A 6024-nucleotide genomic window follows, 5' to 3' on the forward strand; every position below is an offset into this window, starting at 1 on the left:
CAGCAGCTGTTCAGACACAGACAAAGCACGGTTTCTTGGAAGTTCATTGCAAGTAACGCACTGTCGTGAACTCCGCAACCCACTACAGAAAAAACAAAGAAACACAGCCCTCCACACAACAGCACTTCCTAAACCGCACCGTAGACAAAAACTTCAGCACACATAGACGCCGCGCAGGCGAACGAATTTTCCGAATACCAACTCTGAAAATTCTATTCTACTTGTTCACCACGTCGAACATCAGGGGAGAGCGCGAACGCAGTCCCCCACTACCACAAATTATGCAGTCGAGTTTCCCACATTTGGGGAAATCGCAGGGGTCAGCACATCCGGAGTGCAATGGATAAGCCTCGCCCTGGGAAAACCACCTTCGTGATCATGGTATCTCCCCTGCCAGGTAAGTATGAATCTTCCGCCCACCCTCGCCCCACACCCTCGCGATCGCCCACCTCTTCACGCACGCTCACTTCCCTCACGCCCTCTCCGCGCCCTCCGCCCCTGCATGCCCCTCGCTCCGGCATCGCGCACCCCGGGAACAGCCTCGCGAGTCCTCGGCTGTCCACACGCAGGACGCGGAAGCCCAGCCGGAGTGGGACCAGCAGCTTCTGCGCGCCTCCCTATCTGCATACGCCACGCCCCTCTCCGGAAGTCCCGCCCCTCTAGTCTTTCCCCGAGCCGGCTGAGGACAGCAGGGAGAACGCAGGAGGCATCTGCCCAGAGTCTTCGACTTAAAGTGAACATTAGGTTCTTGTTTAAAGTCAGATTGAGGGGTTTCACTTTTCGCACCGTCTATGTCTAACCTTTTCCCCATTGGGAAATCGCTATGTTTGGGGGCAGTTAGCCCTCAGGCGGCTTTCTAGTCTGTTACTTTCTCTTTGGCTTGTGTGGCCTCGAGGAGCTTAGGGCAGGTTTCCTTGACCTCCAGGTTTCTCTAGATATGACGCATTGACGATGTTAAGCGAAAAAAATAAAGTGCACGCATATATGTAGTATGCTACCCTTTGTCTATGAAAAATGTGAAAAAAAGAAAATTATACACCGTCTGTCAAAAAGAAACCCAGGAGTGTTAAACCAGAACTGATGAAATTACCTATATGGGTGAGTGCAAGGAGAGAGTGACAGTTTTCTGAGCGTACCTTTCTATGTAATTATTTGGGGAACGCTGTTAACATTTTGGATATGTTTTTGAAACGCAGGGGGAGGGACTTCCCTCGTGGTCCAACGGGTAAGACTCCACACTTCCATCGCAGGGGGCCGGGGTTCGGTCCCTGGTCACGGAACTAAACCCTGCATGCGTGCCGCAACTAAGGGTTCACATGCCACAACTAAAGATCCCACAGGCCACAACTGAAGATACCGCGTGCCGCAACTAAGACCCGGCACAGCCAAAATAAAGGAAGGAAGGAGGAGGGAAAGAAAGAAAAACTGCTGCTTACAAAAAAATACAGGGGGAGGACTTCCCTGGTGGCGCGATGGTTAAGAATCCACCTGCCAATGCAGGAGGACACGGGTTCGAGCCCCAGGTCCGGGAAGATCCCACATGCCGCGCGGAGCAACTAAGCCCGTGCGCCGCAACTTCTGAGCCTGCGCTCTAGAGGCCGCGAGCCACAACTACTGAAGCCCGCCCGCTCAGAGCCAGGGCTCCGCAACAAGAGAAGCCACTGCAATGAGAAGCTCGCGCACCGCAACGAACAGTAGCCCCCGCTGGCCGCAACGAGAGAAAGCCCACGCGCAGCGACGAAGACCCAGCGCAGCCAAAGATAAATAACATTTTAAAAAAAATACAGGGGGAAAAGACCCTAAAATTGGATATAAGTACAAATGAACCTAACTGTATCTCAGATGACTAGTGTAACCACACTGGAGTAGAAATAAATAACCAACCGAAATGACTTTTGAACACAGTACATTGACCATAACCGTTTTCGACTCTAGAGACAAGAACTGCAAATACTGACGTGTCCCCTAGCAGGTTGGTATTTCATAGCTATGTGGTTGTGACAGTTTTGTACCAATGCTGTTGTATTGTAGGATTGAGCTAATGAGTAAATGGAGGCTGGGAGTCAAGGTTCTCACTGCTGAAGAAAGGAGATGCAAATACAGAATGGCGGAGGGCAAGGAGGAACCATGTGGTGTGAAGCTGAAAATTGGAATTGAAGATATCAGTACAGGCCCATTATTATGTTTTTAAATTAATTTATTTATTTTTGGCTGCATTGGGTCTTCGTTGCTGCGCGCCGGCTTTCTCTAGCTGCGGCGAGAGCGGGGGCTACTCTTCATTGAGGTGAGCGGGCTTCTCATCGCGGTGGCTTCTCTTGTTGCGGAGCACTGGCTCTAAGCGCGCGGGCTTCAGTAGTTGTGGCACGCAGACTTCAGTAGTTGTGGCATGCAGGCTTTAGTAGTTGTGGCACGCGGGCCCAGTAGTTGTGGCTCGTGGGCTCAGTAGTTGTGGCTCACGGGCTCTAGAGCGCCGGCTCAGTAGGTGTGGCGCACGAGCTTAGTCGCTGCGCGGCACGTGGGATCTTCCCGGATCAGGGCTCGAGGCCGTGTCCCCTGCATTGGCAGGCGGATTCTTGACCACTGTGCCACCAGGGAAGTACCTGGGCCCCCCTTTTTTTTTTTAACATCTTTATTGGAGTATAGTTGCTTTACAGTGGTGTGTTAGTTTCCGCTGTATAACAAAGTGAATCAGCTATACATATACATATATCTCCATATCTCCTCCCTCTTGCGTCTCCCTCCCACCCTCCCTATCCCACCCCTCTAGGTGGACACAAAGCACCGAGCTGATCTCCCTGTGCTATGCGGCTGCTTCCCACTAGCTATCTATTTTACATTTGGTAGTGTATATATGTCCATGCCACTCTCTCACTTCGTCCCAGCTTACCCTCCCCCTCCCCGTGTCCTCAAGTCCAGTGTCTACGTCTGCGTCTTTATTCCTGGGCCCATTATTTTTAATAGATATAGATATGTGTAGGGAAACCCACTGTCCTGATCCTGCTTTCTAAATGTCATTCTCCACTAAAAAGAACCAGGGCTCTTTGGAGAAACAGATGATTTCCAGGAGTCAGGGAAGGTACAAGATGAGCCTGGAATATCTTGTGCCAGAAAATGCTCCAAAAATTATATGGACATGTCAGAAGGACACAGTAGCCAACCTGAAGGGTCTTTCATAGGCCCAGTATGAGAACAACCAAACATCAAAATAAATGAAAACAGTCATGGATTATAGACAACTAAACACAGCCATGAGTTCACGTTGATTACATAGGGAAGGAAGGAAACTTCTTCCTTACAACAGAATGCCAACTAAGAAATGTGGAATGAAGGACAGAATTAGAAAATCAACATTTGGCAACCATAATGCAAGTCAACAGTGGATACTAAAAACTATTGGGTTAAGGTTTTGTAACGGATATTTACATATCCTCAATTATCTCCACACAAATTACTTAATAATTACGAGGGGCAAACCTGGTGAACACCCCCAGTGGCAGAGGGTTACAATACTGGCCCCGGTACCATGTTCTTCTGCAGCACCCTCCCATGTTGACTCTGGGCTTGGCTATGTGACTTGCTTTGGCTAATGGAACATTAGTAAATGCGATGGAAGCAGAAGACTGAAAAACAGTTGCTGGTTGGGAGTCGCTCTCACCTGCTGTCCTGAGACCACCATGAGAAGAAGCCTGACTTAGCCTATTGGAGGATGAAATTACGGGAGTGAAGATGAATCATGTCAACTGAGGGCCCTCAGACTGACCCGCCCCACTGTCCCACGAGCTGACTGCAGCTGCACGAGTGGTCCTACATCAGAGCCGCAGAACTGCCCGGCTCAGCCCAGCTGCAGTTGCTGACCCAAAGAATGGTGAGCAAATAACATGGTCACTATTTTAAATCACTAAGTTTTAGGGTAGTTTGTTACACAGCAGTGGATAACTGATACACCACCTTCACCAAGTAATCAATGTTAACACCACCGATAACTGAACAAACTGACTTCACGTGCCTGCAGTGTGATGCCCAGAGGAGGACACTGGATTAATTTGATAGGGCTGTCATAATAAAGTACCACAATCTGGGTGGTTTAAAACAACAGAAACTTATTCTCTCACAGTTCTGGAAGCTACAAGTCCAAACTCAAGGTGTCAGCAGGGCCATGCTCCCTCCGAGATTCTGGGTAGAATCTTTCCTTGCTTCTTCCTTGCTTCTAGTGGTGACAGTCAATCCTTAGCTTGCAGCTACATCACTCCAATCTGTGCTTTGTCCTCACGTGGCGTTATCCCTACGTGTCTCTGTCCTTACATGGCATTTTCCTCTTATAAGGACAATATTCATATTGGATTAGGGCCCACTGTACTGACCTCACCTTAACTTGATTGTATGTGCAAAGATTCTACTTCCAAATAAGGTCGCATTCATAGGTATCAGGGGTTAGGATTTCAACATATATATATATATATATATATATATATTTTTGGAGGGACATAAGTCAACATGTAAACAGATACAGTACCATTTATGTCATCTACGTGTCAAAAATGCACACTTGAATGTGAATACAGGACAACCTAAAAACCAAGGATATTCTACAAAATAACTGGCCTGTAATTTTCAAAAATGCCTGCATAATGAAATAAAACGATGGGCCTGGGGATTATTTCAGATTAAAATGGGTTAAAGAGACAGGATACAGAATGCAACATGTGATTTTGAATTTTCCTTTGCTATAAAGGACATGCCTGAGACAATTGATAGAAATGGAATAATGTTTATAGAGTAAATAATAATATTGCATCCATGTTAATTTCTTGATTTTTATAATTATCCTGGGGTTAGATAAGAAAATGCTCTCTTTTTAGGAAATACACACTAAGAAAGGAAACTTCCTGAGACAACCAGTAATCAGAAAAGGGTGCTTAGGACTTCCCTGGCGGTCCAGTGGTGTGGTTAAGCCTCCCCGCTTCCACTGCCGCTGGGCGTGGGTTCCATCCCTGGTTGGGGAGCTAAGATCCCGCATGCCCCACGGCGCAGCCAAAAAAAAAAAAAAAAAAAAAAAAAAGAAAGAAAAGAGAAGAAAAGAAAAAGAAAAAAGGGTGCTACAATACGTTTCCTCTGATCTTTTCGCAGTTAGGACCTCAGGAAACCTTCCCTGACCCTATAGTCTCCAGTCCTGTGTCTAGCCTCGCTTTGCTCCGTAGCACCGACCACAATAGTATAACGCAGCACAAGGTCCACTGGAAGTCGACACACAATAGTTGAATCGTTTTGTTCACGTCTGGGGAGGATCCACTTGATCTCGAGAAATAACCTTCACGTATGGAAGAGGAAAAGACAAATCCGGGCGGCTGAAAGAGGCAGCCTAGTCCCTCAGGACGAAAACGCGACATTTCCGTGCATTCGATTTTCGGAGACCATTCAACACCCCTTCCCGGCCCACACATCTACCCCTTGCAGGAACACTTTGCCCCGATAGTCTCTGTTCGTTTTTCTTTGCTGCTGCAAGATTCGATTACTACATAATCTGAACGAAAGATCATGGATGAGGACTAAAACAATTTCATGTTAAACTGATGACGTTTCATGTTTCATGTTAAACTATTTAACATTTGATTGACGTTCTGTTCCGTGTCATTTTCACTGAAAGGAAGGTGAGACCACACCCGAGCTCCGACCTGCTCCTGAACTGCAGGGCGCCGGGCGCCGCGAGCTCCTGTCTTCCCGGGTCCCCCCTCCAGGTCCCGACTCGTCGCCGCTCGCCCACGCCCTCCCTCCGGAGATACCGGCGCATCTCGGTCGGGAATTAGTAGGTCCGTTATCTCCCGTGGGAAAGAACGGGACGCCGAAAAGGTCCCGGCAGGGGCGTGGCGTATGTAGATGAGGAGGCGCACAGAGGCTGCTGGTCCCACTCCGCTTGGGTCATATCTAGAGAAACCTGGAGATCAAGGAAACCTGCCCTAAACTCCTCGAGGCCACACAAGCCAAAGAGAAAGTAACAGACTAGAAAGCCGCCTGAGGGCTAACTGC

At 48.2% G+C, this 6024-nt stretch overlaps 1 non-coding gene across 1 annotated transcript; it reads right to left on the minus strand.

Annotated features, from left to right (window-relative positions):
• Positions 1-241: 241 nt before the first annotated feature.
• On the minus strand, positions 242-405 carry LOC137777300 (U1 spliceosomal RNA). The gene has a single exon (XR_011076493.1). It is a non-coding gene; the product is annotated as a U1 spliceosomal RNA (small nuclear RNA).
• Positions 406-6024: the final 5619 nt, after the last annotated feature.

This window comes from Eschrichtius robustus, chromosome 1 (assembly GCF_028021215.1).
Source record: "Eschrichtius robustus isolate mEscRob2 chromosome 1, mEscRob2.pri, whole genome shotgun sequence".
NCBI classification, from domain to species: Eukaryota; Metazoa; Chordata; class Mammalia; order Artiodactyla; family Eschrichtiidae; genus Eschrichtius; species Eschrichtius robustus.